Source organism: Ursus americanus, chromosome 26 (assembly GCF_024610735.1).
Source record: "Ursus americanus isolate L20-20 chromosome 26, mUrsAme1.1.p, whole genome shotgun sequence".
Classification (NCBI taxonomy): Eukaryota; Metazoa; Chordata; class Mammalia; order Carnivora; family Ursidae; genus Ursus; species Ursus americanus.
Window position 1 is genome coordinate 6,423,091 of NC_142152.1, and position 15,704 is coordinate 6,438,794.

Below are 15,704 nucleotides of genomic sequence, written 5' to 3' on the forward strand. Positions count from 1 at the left end.
ATTTTTTTTCCCTATTCCTAATGCAATCGGTGGAAAAGTTTTTTTAAAGCTTCTGGAAGAATTCCACAAGAAGGAGAAGGCAAAAATGGGTTGTCCTCCATGATTCAAAAAAAAGCAGCCATTCTGATGTTCTGGGGACAGGAGGGGAGAAGGGGTACTGGGGAGGATCTGGGTTTCTGAGGGTCTGAGACCACGCAGGAATCTGCATGTTAGAGGAAAATAGGTTTCTAAGAAATTCCCAAGGACTTTTTAAAACCAGGGCAATCTATGAGGTCCTAATCTAATCCAGTATCTAATATTGGCCATCTATTGGGCCATGCTGATGCTGAGACATAACTTTCTCCTGTGACCAACTGCTTTTTTGAGAGACTTTGGGAGGGAAGTCACAGTAAGGAACAGGCTGTGTTACACATTTGAGCTGGCAAAGGGCAAAAAGACACAAAGTTGTAGGCTAAACTACTTAAGTGTAATAAAGGATATCATGCTATTCAGGAAACAGAATAAGAAGTGCACAGCAGACACCTTACTTCCCTGAGAATCCTTGGTGGTGGGGCACACTGAGCTTCCCTCTACAGTGGGAACATGACCTGAGTCATTTTATACTAAAGTTAGAAGGACTTCATGAACCTGGAGTGTTTGGAATATGCCCAGGCAACTAACACAACACTGAAATGAAAATCTTTACATATTTATTGGCTAAATTCCAATTTACAAGTGAATTTTGAATTTCCGAATTAGAAGTAAAACTTACGTATTTGTCTATATCCTTCCCCCTCATAGCCCTTCCCTCAGCCATTTTCTCTTCTTTTTGTTTTCTCCTTTCTTTTCTCTTAACTAAAATAAAATACCTTTGCATTAGGTAATCCATTTATACTGTATGACATTCAAAAGTTACAAAAGGATATGGAGAACAGGCTGAATCTCGCCTACTTAAGCCTACCTTGCTCTTGGTTAGAGGCAATGAATGTTATCTGGTTGTATATTCTTCCAGATGCCCTAAGCACACACAGCACATATGAATAAGGGCCCCTCCTCCCTTTCTGTTTCCACAAATGGCTGCATACTCTACAAAGAGTTTCTGGCTTGCTCTCCTCATTTAACAGACCTCAGCAACTGTTCCATGTTCATACACATAGAGCTGTCCAACAACTATATTTGTAATCTAGTCCAAGTGAATACATATAATTTATCTAGCCACTCCTTTTTTGATGGGAATTAAGGTCGTGTGTTTTTTTTCCCTCCAACAAACAACTCTCCAGCAGTCTTGGACATATGTTTTTTCATTACGTGTGAGTACATCTGTCTGTCTGATAAAGTCGTAGGAATGGGATCTATGAGTCACATTGTGTGTATATTAAAATACTGATAGATATGGTTAATTACCCTCCAAAGAGGTTGTACCAATTTGCACATCTGCTACAAATGTATGAGTATCCCTTTCCTTATCTACTAATCTAAATAGCGTTACTGATTTTTAAATCTTTGCCCATCTGATAACTGAAAATTTCTATCCCATCTTAATTTGCATTTTCTTATGATAAGTGAAATAGAACATTTCAAAAGACCTTTAATTTCTATTTATTTGTTCATTTTTACATTGTATTCTTTGTTTCTTTCCTTTTGATTCATAGGAGTTCTCTACTTATTATAGTTATTAGTTCTTTTACTATATAATGTAAGTAAACATTTCATCTCCTTTGGCTTTTAATATTGTATATGTGTATTTCACTTAAATAGAAAATTTTATTTTTGAGTAGTTGAATTTACTGACTTTTTCTTTTATGCCTTCTTTTTATTATATGGAGTTTTTCTGGGGGGGTGAGATGTCATTATTTTTACCCTTCAAGAATTAAAAAAAAAAAAAAAGCAACTCTGTTCATATTTTCTTCCAGTACATTTATGGTTGCATTTTTTACATTTAAGCCTTTGGACCCATCTGGAACTTATTTTGGTGTACTCCTCTTCTTCTCCTCTTATTTCCCTTCTCCTCTTTCAGGTTTAGGCAAGTTGGCGAGTTGTAATGGCCTGTGCACAGCCCTTTCCTCTCTGGCACACTTCTTCACTGAGAGACCCAAGCAGAGGGTGAGCTGCTCCACGCCTTGGTTGAAAGGCGGTGTGGGGCATGGAGATTAGAGGAAAGTGAGACTGGGAATGGGGCAGTCGCGGGAGTCTTTATGCACTTCTTCCCAGAAGATTCAACAGCTGCTGGTTTAAAGTTTGAGAAAGAAAGTGCTGGACTCCTGGGTGTATTCTTCAAGCTTTACTGCTTAAACCATCTTCTCTATGAATTTCTCCACAGAGGACAGAAAATGTGGAAATGAGATAGGATTAAAGAGAAAATAGTTTGAATATAAATAAGAACTTAGTGACAGAGAAACCTACGATATGTTGGAAAGACATGTGTCTTGAAAGATATAGTTGAAAACTTGTCCTGGAATACGAGTCCTAAAAAAACCTTTATTTTATGGTTTTACCAGCTTTCCCATCAGAAAACGGACAATTTTAATAAAAAGGTATCATGTGCATTAATATCTATAAGCCTAACACCATTAATAAAAGAGGTTACAGAAGGCACCTGGGTGGCTCAGTCAGTTAAGCATCTGACTTGGGCTTAAGTCATGATCTCAGGGTCCTGGGATGGAGCCCCGAGCTGGGCTCTGTGCTCAGCGGGGAATCGGCTTGGTATTCTCTCTCTCTCTCTCTTCCTCTGTCCCTCCCCCTTTCCCTGCTTTCTCTCTCTCTCTCTCCCTCTGCCCCTCCCTCCACTCGTGCTCTCTCTCTCACACATAAATAAATAAATAAATAAATAAATAAATAAATAAATAAATAAATAATCTTCAAGAAATAACATTAAAAGAGGTTGCAGAAATATAAAGTAGCATTATTACAGATGTATTTTTGATATTTTTGTAGCACATTTTAGAATAAGAGTATTTCCTGTCCAGCTTGAAAGTTGAGGAAATTTGGTTGAGGGAGGGATAGATGAGCCATCAGTCTCAGTACCACCTTGTATTGATCTTGGGCAAGTTACTCAAATCTCACATAAGAGACTTGATGATAAAGTCAATTAGACAATATTAGAAACTATCCAAACCAAGAACCAGTGGCTAACATAGAGATTTTAACCTTTTGTATTGTGACCCTCAGAAAGACATACATTTTACATTTTGATCTAGAATGACACCTTTATATACACACAAGACTGAAATTAAAGTTGCATGAAACAGTATTCATTTTTACTTCATGCATTCTGGTTTTTTGTTTGTTTTTTAAGCAAGTTCCACACCCAGTGCAGGGCTTGAACTCACTACCCTGAGATTAAAACCTCAGCTGAGATCAAGAGTCAGATGCTCAACCAACTGAGCCACCCAGGTGCCCTGTATTCTGGTATTTCTATTTGATTCTACTTTATTCCATGCCATCCCATTCTGTTTCTTTTTAAAATAATTGGTCAAAACACACTAAATGGATTTGTCAACCCTTCGACCCTTAGTTTGAAGAAAACTAGGCTAAAGGAAAATGAACATTCACCTACCCTGACACATAAATTTAGGCAACTCATCATCATACATTAAAAAAGTTCTCTTGTGATCATGTAAATGAAGTTTATAAATAACTCTGACATAAAAATGTCACATATTTTCAGCTATGGTTTAAAAGAATGTGTTTGGGAGCATTTTATCTGTAGAATCCAAATAATTACTTAGAACAAATTAAAACTCAGAACCTAGGTAAAATATAAAGTCCCATATGACTGCTTCATAGCAACAGCTGTTATAACTTGGGAATGGGTGGTTTTCTAACCAACTAGACTACCAATAAACTCGACCAATTAGAACTCAACAATGCTTCCATCATTTGAGGATCACATATAGCTGCTCATTGATATTGGTGACCCAAACTCTGGAACTAATTCCTTAGCAATGACTTGGGTCAATTGAAAACAGATTTTTTTCCCCCTGGCTATCATCTAAACGTAAGCTAAGATTTTGTTTGTTAAAAAAAAAAAGTCTATCATAAAAGAGAATGTGACACAGGAAACTTAGTCACATTAGACATAATAATAAAATATGCCTTGCTCATGACTTCCACCCAAAGCCTTGTTACTTCCAGAGTTGCAGTGCTCCCTCAGCCTCCCTCCCTCTCTCTCTCTCTTTTTCCCCTCCTTCATTGTTAAAAGAGGATGTTGTGCTTGGTCCTCAGAGTCTCTTCCTAGCATGGCATTCTCTGGTTCTTGGTGATTCATTGTAACGAAGGACAATCACCACTATCATCACCACCTCCTAAAACTCTATTTCTGAAGACTGAAAACAAGAAGGGCTGTTTCTTTCAAAATATTTAAAACTAAACCCCAAAACACCTTTGGGCAGGAAGCCTACCACCCATCCTTGAACCAGCAGGCTAATCTGGCATCTTGAAATCTACTAGGGCTCAACTACAGCCACCCCTCAATGGGTTACAGTGGTAACTGGCAAGTTTATACCAAGTGTAACAACTTCCAGTGAAGAAGTCATATCAGTTTGGGAAAAATATATAATTTGACCGTTTCGTTTCCTTTGTTCTGAAAGTTGCCAGACTTGTCCTGCTAGGCATTAGTGTCAAGAACTTTCCTCTTCCTTGGCTCCGCCTCCTCTCTGTGCATCTAGAGCAGAACAAAGGGAGGAGGCCCCACAGCAGTGCCATCCAAGGAGCCAAACAGAGGTCTGGGTTTTGAATGAATAATTACTTTCCAATTCTAAAAGCTTTTCCATGGAAGTTTTCACTCATGACTTACTGATTTACAAACAGAAACAAATCCAAGCTGGTAGTACAGGAGTGGAAGTTAAGTGCCAAGAACAGGCCTACAATGATTCCTCCTATGAAAAATAATTTCCCTGTGTTTTTTATTCTCTACAAATGCATACACAGGGGGCATACACACATATTTTTTCCGGTATTTTTAATTTAGAGAGCATCACACATGCTGATAAACTTGTTTCTGTAAGTGACACGGTACCTGATTTTAGCAAACACAAACTTCTACATGTAATGAAGTCACTCCGTGACGAGTAGGGGAGCGGCTTATATGCTTTCCCTTATGCTTGGAAGAAGGCTGTTGCCCTGAGGCCTTTCAAAAAGGGCCCTTGACCCCTCTTTCTCAGGCTGTTGTTCTAACTCTTCAGAGGAAGGTTGTTAATTATAACCTTTAAACCACCTATTCTTCTGAGCTACTGCAGTCCATAATCTGACAAAGTTGTCCTTGGTTGGGCCTCTCTGGAACCACAGAGCTCTACGCTCAAAATGGAGTCCTCTGAGTCTCCCTGGGTCTCCACAGGTTGCTCCATTTTACCTCCTCTCCTCTCAAAGGGGCAAGTGCTTTTTCATCTTATTTAAAAGCCATAAGAAAGATTTTTATCTAAAACAAGGTTTTACCATTTTCTTCCCAGATGCATTATTACAGAGAGGAAAGTGAGGATCTGAGACAAACCAAATCCTATAGTGAGCGCCTCACAGATCAAAGACACGAACAGGAATACATTTTCTTTTGCTCCCATGACTAGACTTTCCAGGCTTAGGAATTTATTTATTCAGTTTTAAAGATTTTATTTATTTATCAGAGAGAGAGAGCGCATGCACATAAGCAGGGGGAGAGGCAGAGGGAGAAGCTGGCTCCCCACTGAGCAGGGAGCCCGATGCGGGGCTCGATCCCAGGACCCTGGGGTCATGACCTGAGCCTAAGGCAGACACTTAACTGACCGAGCCACCCAGGCGTCCCAGCCTTAGGAAATTAAATGCTTCAAAGTCATGACAAATACGAGTACAGAGCAGAGAGAGACTCAATAAAATGGAGTGTACAACTTGAATATGACCACAGGAGGCCTTAGAGAAACCGGGGCCCTTCTGTGGGGTAGGAAGGGACATGGAGTAACTGCTGTACTCAACAGAGCTCTAATAAATGCAATCAGTACATAGCTGCATTTCCAAGAAGAATTTTTTTTCATGATAAAAAGTTTAAACATTGGTGATAGAACAACGGTTTCCAAGAGGTAAAGGTAGTTAGAACCTAGAAAGTTTATGACTTATAATTCTAAGTTGCTTATCTTGTGGGATTTCTGAAAATAGAGTTGTTTTTAAATATCTCTAAATGTGCAGTTAAAAAGCCTTAATATTGGTGAAGAAACTTGGACTTTCCAAACTCAGTTATATCAAGCATTTCCAATAGCCATCACCATTGTCACAGACCTTCTCATATACTTTATCTTCATCTTTCTTATTACCTATAATTACTGAGATACACGTTTAATCAAAGTTATTATAACAAACACTATAGTTTTTTTCCCTACTATGGTTCTAGTTCTTGATAGTTATAATTTATATGAATGATGTGACTTTGAAACATATTTAAAGCATATATAAAATTTTTTTTGACACATGGAGAGGTGGGATTTTTTTACTCCTCCCCTTGAGTGTGGGCTATAAGCAATAATCTATTACTATGGAAATGACACTCTATAAGGCTAGGTCAGCAAAGGCCACGCAGCTTCCTCTTGGTTTTCTTGGGATACTCACTCCTGGAGGACCTAGCTACCTTATATGAAGTCTGACTATTCTGAGACTGTCCTGCTGGGGCAGAGTGGGGGGAGCTACTTGTTGGCACTTTAGCTAGCAGCACTATGAGCTCTGAGCCTAGAATCAACATGAACCACTAGACATGTCTGAAAGAAGCCTCAGAATCAATCATTTCAGCCCCCGGTCATCAAGTCACTCCCAGCTGTTGGCTCTCCCTCACTGAGCACCTAGACATTATGTGAAGAGATAGTCTGTCCTTACTGTGTCCTGTCTGAATTCCTGACCCAGAGAATCCAATGGTGTCATAAATGATGGTTTTATGCCACTAAATTTTGGGGTAGTTTGTCGTGCAGCAATAGTAACTAGAACAATACATAATTCCTATAATGCAAATTGTATTTAATTAATCTACCATGTTTAATTCAATTCAGGTTATAAAATCTTATGCTGGAGGAAAGCCTTTGCTGATTCAAATCTTCTTGGTGATGTTTTCCCAGCCCATTATGATTTAGCCCTTGCACAGAAATTGCACTTGGGTTGGAGTAGGGGTGGGGGGAGGGAGGAAGGGAGGGAGGAAAGGGAGAGGATGACTTGGATGTTCTTTTATAAGAAGTAAAACGAAGAAGCTTTATCTAGGCTAACACTTCAGGGGTCTTACACAATCACCATGCATAACTGACTTGTGCTCCTAGTTACTCTGAACTATTTTGGCACCAGGATTTTCATGAAATTATGACTCCAGGGTGCATATACCTGGGTCAACTTGAAGATTCCAGGGTGCCATGTGGCCTGAACCATGCTCCTGTCCTCTTCCGCTATCTGATGAATGGCATCACATATGACTCCTGGACAGAGATATATTTGTCTACCTGGGTTAGATCTAGTTCTAATCTCCTGACCTACTTCCATTAGTCCCCAGATCTAGGCAATTACTTTGCCTAGATTACATTCTGTTAATATTTACATTCTGATCAAGAAAGCAAGATATTCATTTTTAGATCAGGGAACTGGTGGACCTGGGGATGGGGCAGGATAGAGATGTGGAGGTGACTGATGGATATGTACTTTGCAATGATCTATGCTTCCCAGACTCATTTTTCAACTCGTCTTGAAATTGAAGGAGTAATTTGTGCTAGACTTGGGCCCTGGGAAGCTGATAAAACAACCCACAGTGAGAATCTTTGATTTGGGCCAAATTCTACAGACTAAGAAAACAAAGTGAATTGGTAATGCTGGAAATACAGTTTTATAAAATGATTTAACACCGGATCTTTCTACAAGATCAGATTTCCTAGGATAGATGAACTAATATATTATTAATTTTTTCCCAATTGGAATAAGTTACAAATGAATCTATGATGATTTCTTCCTTTTTCTTTTGAATGAATCATGATACTGAAAAGCCAATTAAAGTAGCCTGAAAGGATCATAGGCATCATTCAGAAGCCTTTGACCTTCATTTTCACTGAATAAAGTTGGCATATCCATTAAGATGGAAACCTCCCCTCCCAGGAAGTGAGTGCTCTTTAGCTCAAGACTATTTTTCTGAAACTCATCAGGTCAATGTTAGGTTGAAGTCCTTAAAAAACCATCCAAGCCTATTGTCAAATACAACATAATCTTTCCTTACAAGTCTACTGCTGTTTGCCTACAGCTCTGTTACTTAAATGCATGATTCACAGCTTCAGACTCTGTTTCTACAAAAGATACTTGTTTTCCTCTACTCTCTAAGCACTGGTGATTTACAACACATTCCTTTTTTTTTTTAATAATTTTTATTTTGTTATATTAGTCACCATGCAGTACCTCCGCAGTACAACATATTCCTAACGCTGGACCACCTCAGGCTCTAGTACAAAGGAGGTCCCTTCCACTGCTGAAGGGACTTTAAAGTTGAATTGTTTGCTTTCACTCAATTTTATATTCTAGCACTTAATGATTAAACATGACTTTTCTGTAATAGGGTTAGGGTTAGAAGCCACTAGAGGAAGACCATATTGATAGTCTGGGAAAATAATGTCTTTTATATAAAAGAATCACAGTCCCACTAACTTCTTTCCTCTGTAGTCACACATGGCTAGCTAGATTCATCTGAATCTACCCGAGTCACCCCTGGAAGGCAGCTCTTGCAGAAGAACTTCATTTGAAAAGAATTATCTAGATTCAAAGGGCAAATATTCTGTACTCAGAATTTAGCTCAGTTTTAATCCTAAACTGTGACACTTCCAATTGGAATGGCAAGTTGCTAACGCATAGTCTTCTGATGGTGGGGAAAGGAACTTAAGACAAACTGAGGGCTTCAGAGGGGAGGGGAGTGGGGGAATGGGATAGGCTGGTGATGGGTAGTAAGGAGGGCACATATTGCATGGTGCACTGGGTGTTATACGCAACTAATGAATCATTGAACTTTACGTCAAAAACCAGGGGTGTACTGTATGATGACTAACATAATAAAAAAATATTCTTATTATAAAAAAAAGAATGCGGTCTTCATCGATGTCAACAATTCAAGATTAATTTCATTCAATAAACTCTGTTTTTAAAGTTTAAACATCAGATTACTTTTTCCCTAATACCAAGATGATAGGTTGGAAACGTTTATCCAGGAGGGACCAGGACTAATTTTGGAGTTTAGAGAAATTCATGGGAAAACAAGTCAGGGCAGGATATGCAAAGGACCTTATCCTGGGACTCTGGATGCCTAAAAAAAGAGATCAATGCAAAGGGGTTGGATTCAATAGGGATCACCTGTCCACTTGGCCATTACACAAAACCCATCAGAGTTGAAAACTCTCCCCATGCTTCTCTTGACACGCTTTTGTCAGCCTACATGAATATTACTACATTCATGACTAGTACCATTCCATTTGCTATATAAATATATAGGACACTGATAGGAAAGCTTTTAAGAGTTTATCAGAGAATATTTAAATAAGTACAGAATTAGACTTAGTTTTATGTTGGGTTATGTCCATTTCATTGAATAGGTGAATTTCTGCTTTCTCATACCTAGATTGTGGTATAGAAAACAATGATGCAAAATATAGATCAACACGTACCTATTCCATGTCAATAAACACATTGTAGCCTCCTACTGACTACTACTGTAATTGGAGATACAAGAGGGCTCTAAAACATAAGCCTAACAGAAGAGCTTCAAAATATAAAGACAAAAGACTGACAAGTATCATAAAGGGGAGAGAACAGAAAAATAATAAATTACTATTTACCATGTAAAGACTCTAGAAGCCTGAAAATGGCTGTATAAGTCATCTAGTTCTTTCTATCTATAAACACAAACTCACATCTTTAAAACTTCCAGAGGGGCGCCTGGGTGGCTTAGTCAGTTAAGCTTCTGACACTTGATTTCAGCTCAGGTCATGATCTCAGGGTCATGATTTCAGGGTCGTGAGATCGAGCCCCATGTCGGGCTCCACGCTGGACATGGAGCCTGCTTACGATTTTCTCTCTCCCCTTCTCTCTGCCCCTCTCCCCCCACTCTCTCTCTCTAAAAAATAAAGAAAATAAAATAAAGAAAAAAACTCCCAGAAAAGGTGTTTCATCAACTTTGTGTAGCCCATTTACACATGTAGGCTCAGGGAGGTGGTTGAGCAGATGGCAGTAATTAAATGTGCAGAAGGAAAGTGGATACCTTATTTCTTTTTTATTAGAGAAAGATTAATGAAGGAGATAGAAAACACTGAAAGGAAGGTACTTGAGGATACTGAAATTGGAGGATCTGGAGAGCAGAAAATTCGAGATAAAGTGGATAAGGAGAATGTCTGAAATGGGCAAAGAAAGCACAGAGGTCTGAGGGAAGCTGGTGGAGGAGAACTGTGAAGGATGCCAGAGGGGAGTCCAGCAAGGTGATAGAAACTCCAGTGTGCCTGAGAGTCAATCACCAGGGGAGCTGGTTTTCTTAAAAAAAAAAAAAAAAAAGGAAGGGAGGGAGGAAGGAAGGGAGGGAGGGAGGGAGGAAAAGAAAGGCAAGTACTTAGACCCCACAAATGATTCTGAGTGGATTGGTCAGGACTAGGGCTGGGGAGTCCACACAATAACATGCAGATGAGTGTTTCTGACGCAGTTAGTCCAAGGACTACACTGAGAGATGCTGGGGAAAGATGACTGTTGAAGTCTTGCAGAGGAGGGCAGAAATCATGACCTTTACACAGAAGGGGGGGAATGATATTTTCCTAGTGAACTTACAGATCTTCTTTCTTTCCTGAGTGAGAGTTGGCACATTCTCTAGGATCAGAGAGTAGATTCCAAACTAAGTGAAGGACGACATGCCATGCCGTGTTTACAGGCAACTTTCTCTTACCTAGCAACTTCATTTATCTCAAACACAGTCAAGCTAAGAAATGGGACAAAAAAATGCTTCAGAGTGGACAAAAGTGACTTAAATCCACACACGGTTCTCATAAAATAACTCCTCAGGGCTTTGCTTTGAGCTTATTTATTTTTGTTTTAGAAATGTCTAAAAACTTGGCTCTTTGATTTCTTAGCTCATAGCAGTTAAAATCATAAAATTTGGCAAGGAGAGGTGTAGAAGGGGGTCAAGGGGTGGGGGACAGATGCTAGAGGCACAAACTTAGGTGGCAGCAAAAAATGATAGCTGACAGTGAAAACATCCTGACAGTAAAGAATATGAAAAGCAGACAAAAGAACTCATTTAGAGGAGGGGTAAATTTTCCTCAAATGATTAACAACACCTAGGAGCTACTGTGTTACTGTGTGTTATAGCAACCAATATTCATTTTTTAAAAAGATTTATGTATTTAAGAGAGAGCATGAGCCAAGGGAGGGGCAGAGGGAGAAGCAGACTCCCTCTGAGCAAGGAGCCTGGCATGGGGCTCAATCCCAGGACCCGAGATCATGACCTGAGCTGAAGGCAGACGTTTAACTGACTGAGCCACTCAGGTGCCCCAGCAACCGATATTCATAATGGTGATCTCTAAGTAAAAAAATAAAATAAAATGGCTAAATTACGTTCAGTATACTTTGTTGAAAAAGGCATGGAGTTATGACATTTTTGAAGAGTTCCTATTTAAAATGGCTACAGTTTTAGCTCTTGAGAGAGTCGGCTTTATTACATTATATATAGTCCATATTATATATTCAGTTATTCATTTGCTCACTTGTTACCCTCCTTAGAGCACGATGCAAGGTACCATGCAAAGTGCCAAGAGAAAATAACATGGTCCCTTGAAAAGCAAAATGCAAGAGTCTAGAAATGAAAGCATCTCAGTTGAGAAGAAAAGTGAGAGATCTTGATCTGGATTTGGGAGCCACTTGTGTAGAAATTACCACTGAAATCATGCGAGTACAGTACAGAGAAGGAAACAGGGCAGCTCGGGGTGGAGCCAGGTGGCGGCCACACTCTCCAGGAGTAGATAAGGCATTGCTAGGTCACACAGAAGATGCACTTCAATCCTCATACAACTAGGATGGACTATGGATTGGGAAATTTGGACGTAATTACAGACTAAATCTTCGAAATAGAAGTTTTGTATGATATTCCTCCCCATTTCCTTGCCCACCAAGGACCTGGTCTAAATGCATAAATAGGATCAAAATAAGAGTTTCTGGGAAGACAAGCTTGACTGAGCCTCCATCTGATGAAGCAATTAAGCAAATATCACCACAGAGCAAATTTCAGCGCTGAAGGTTTGACTCTGATCATTGAGGCTCTCACCTATTCATAATGTCCAATTCTGCAAAGTAAACTGGTGCTATGAAATGTTTTGACACTTTGAAGAAAAAGAAATACCTTCTAACTATTTGGTGACTGATATGAAAAATAAAGTGCATGAAAAGACAAAATGTATAGCGCATTAATATACCAATTTGTTAGGTTGAGCAAACAAAAGCTTTCTAAATTTTACTGTTGATGTTGATGGGTAGAAGGAAGTGGTAATCAAGACGGTGTATTCTGACTCTGCTGTGATGTCCTGTCAGGCCTCCTGCTAAGTCACAGGAGAAACAGACTTAAACTTTCATTCATTCACCAAACGTATGGAACACCGACTCTAAGGAGGGCCCTTTGCTAGTTATGTGGGAGACACGACGGTAAAAAATATTTAGTCCCGGCTTTGAAGGAGCTTATGAGTAGCTGAGGTACAAATGAATGACTCCATTGGAGGCAGGCAGTGATTACAGAGTGCCTTCGCATATCTCCTGTCCCAACCTTCAAACGAGTCATCCAGAGAACTCTGGAACTTACATAGGTTGTAAACTGAACCCAACATGCCATTAACAGTGATTTCAACAGTTTTATCTTTTCTTTAATATGTCACTACTATTTATCAGTTGCCTTTTTAACCAGGAGCAGACCACATAAGTATCTAAGTAAACCTAGAAATTATGAGGGCTTGGAATGAATCAGTTCCAAAGGCAATTTCTACATGGCCCAGTTGATAAAATCAAAGACGTGATATATATATCACATGCCTTTGGTTTTATCATATATATATATGATAAATATTTATATAAAATAGACCTTTATATTTATGTTAATATGCTTATATTTATGTATTTATTCTATAATGAATAAATAATATAATAATATAATTATATAATGATAAAACAAATATTTATATTTATATAGATCTAAATATAAGTATTTATATGTGCTTATATGTATAAATACTGCCTGGCACATAGTAGACAATCATTATTTATTTGTTGAGTGAATAACAGAACATAAAACCTGGATTAAATTTGCTATGAGTTATATATTTATGATGTGCACTAATTGCTGTTACTTGAAGCTGTTAAATGTATCACATTAGTTAGATAGACCTAGTCAGTAGAACTCTTCTTTGGAGATGAAATGCTCTCCAACATGTATCTGAAGATCACATGTTCAGCTAGAAAGTCAAGGGAATATTCTTTTGCCAGATGACAGCCAGCAGATGGCCCATAGGTAAAATGATGCCTAAGCTTTCACATCATTGCCCTTTTAACCAAGAAAGCTACTTGAGAAAAAATGCTTTGGAGAGATGGTCCACGTAATGTGGACCACTAGTGTTACTGTTTCCTAGTGCAGGCCTGGTGATATTTGAAATAAATATTTTAGACTAGTTTTAGATTTACAGCTAAAGTGGGAAAACAGTACAGATAGTTCCTATACACCCCATGCCCAGTTTCTCCTATTATTAACCCCTACATCAGTGTGGTATATTTAGCACAATTACAATATTGATACATTATTATTAACTAAAGTCCATACTTTGTTCAGATTTCTTTAGGTTTTTTTTTATTTGTCTGTCTGTCTGTTTGTTTTTACCTAATGTTCTTTTTCTGCTCCAGGATTCCATTCTGGATGCCACATTACACTTATTTCCTTGGGCTCTTCTTGGTTGGGGCGGTTTCTCAGACTACCCTTATTTTTAATGACCTTGAGAGTCATTCTGTAGAATGCCTCTTTATTGGGTTTGTCTGACATTTTCCTCATGATTAGACTGTGGTTGTGGATTTTTGTGAAAAACACCACATATGTGGTACCACTTTCATCACATCATATCAGGGATACGTAGTAACAACATGGTATCACTATTGGTGCTGATCTCACTCACTTGGTTGAGGTAGTGTAAGGTTTCTCCACTATAAAGTTACACTTTTTCTTCTTTCCATACTGTACTCTTTGGAAAGAATTTACTCTACATAGCCCCCACTTAAGGAATGGGGAGTTATGCTCCACCATCTTGGGGCCAGAGTTTCTACATAAATTATGTGGAATGTTTTAGCATGGGGAATTTGTTTCTTGTCCCTATTTATTTATTTAATCATTTATTTATATCAGTGTGGACTCATGGATATTAATTTTATCTTTTGCGTTACAGTCCAAACACTATTTCATTTTGTTGCTCAAATGGTTCCAGCTTTGGTCCTTGGAAGCTCTTTTCAATTGACTCCTTTATTCCTTTCACATACCCTAATGATTGTAAGTTTTTGCTTTTGTTTTGTTTTGTTTTAGTTAGCACTTCTTTACTGGCTTTACAAGATGCTTCAGGTCCATCTGGTATATTTTTGTCCTGTCCTACAATCGTCCATTTCTTTAAGGATTCCTCGTTCCTTTTATTGAAGAATGGTCTTAGAAACCAAAATCTGAGCCCTAGGTGTACTTGCTGTTAATGGGGTTTTAGGCGCTATCTTGATGTTTGGGTGGAAGCTTGCCCTCATCTTCCTAGAGGTCCTCATAGTCCCACTTCCCTCTTCCCACTGTCTAGATTCACAGCCTGCTCCTCTTCCTCGTAAACCTCCCTCCATTTCTTCTCTTAGGTATTCCTTATCAGCAACTCCTTCAGGGTTAAAGCAGCATTAGAAAGAGTCACCAGGAAAATGATATCCTTCAGAGATATCTGTGTCTCTTAAAACTAGTTAGTAGGTATCCCCAATGAAAATCTGACCCACTCTTCTACCATTAGTCAGGTATTAGGCTATAGCATCAGGTATCCACTCCTTAGGGAAAGTGACCTTTCCTTACTAACAGAAAACTCAGCTCAAGACAGCTAAAACAATACCAAAATTGTTAGCTAGTTCAGTGATCCAACCATGTCAACCAAGATCTTCTGAATTTTCTGCCATATTATCTTAGTCCTTGTTCTTAGGCTAGGTACCCTCATGACAAGATGCTTGACATAGGTCTAGGTGTCATATCTACATACATAGAGAATCTACTTCTTGCCTTTGTAGTATGAAGAAAAACTTCCTAGAAGCCCCTAACAGACATTTTCTTATGTCTTGAAGGCCCAAATTGGGTCATGTGTTCACCTCTAGATCAATCATTGGTAAATTATGTGGGATTATCATAATTGGTTTAGCCCAAATAGAGTATATCCTTGAGCTTTCCTGAGGGATAGATACCTAAATAAAATCTGGATTCTATCAGCAGAGAACAGGAAGATGACTACTGGGTAACTCACCCAAAATGTATGGTAGAACTGCTAAAGCATTATTACATTCCCTTACAATCCAGATTATGTTGGATTTCCTTGTGTGTATGTACACCCGCACACACACAGACACACACACAAACATACACGCCCACACATATTTTCAGAATCATTATACTTCTTCATAGAGTGTCTTAACCTGAGGTCATTGAAAGCAGAGCTTGAAAAAGGCTTACATGAAGGTAATTTATTTGGGGA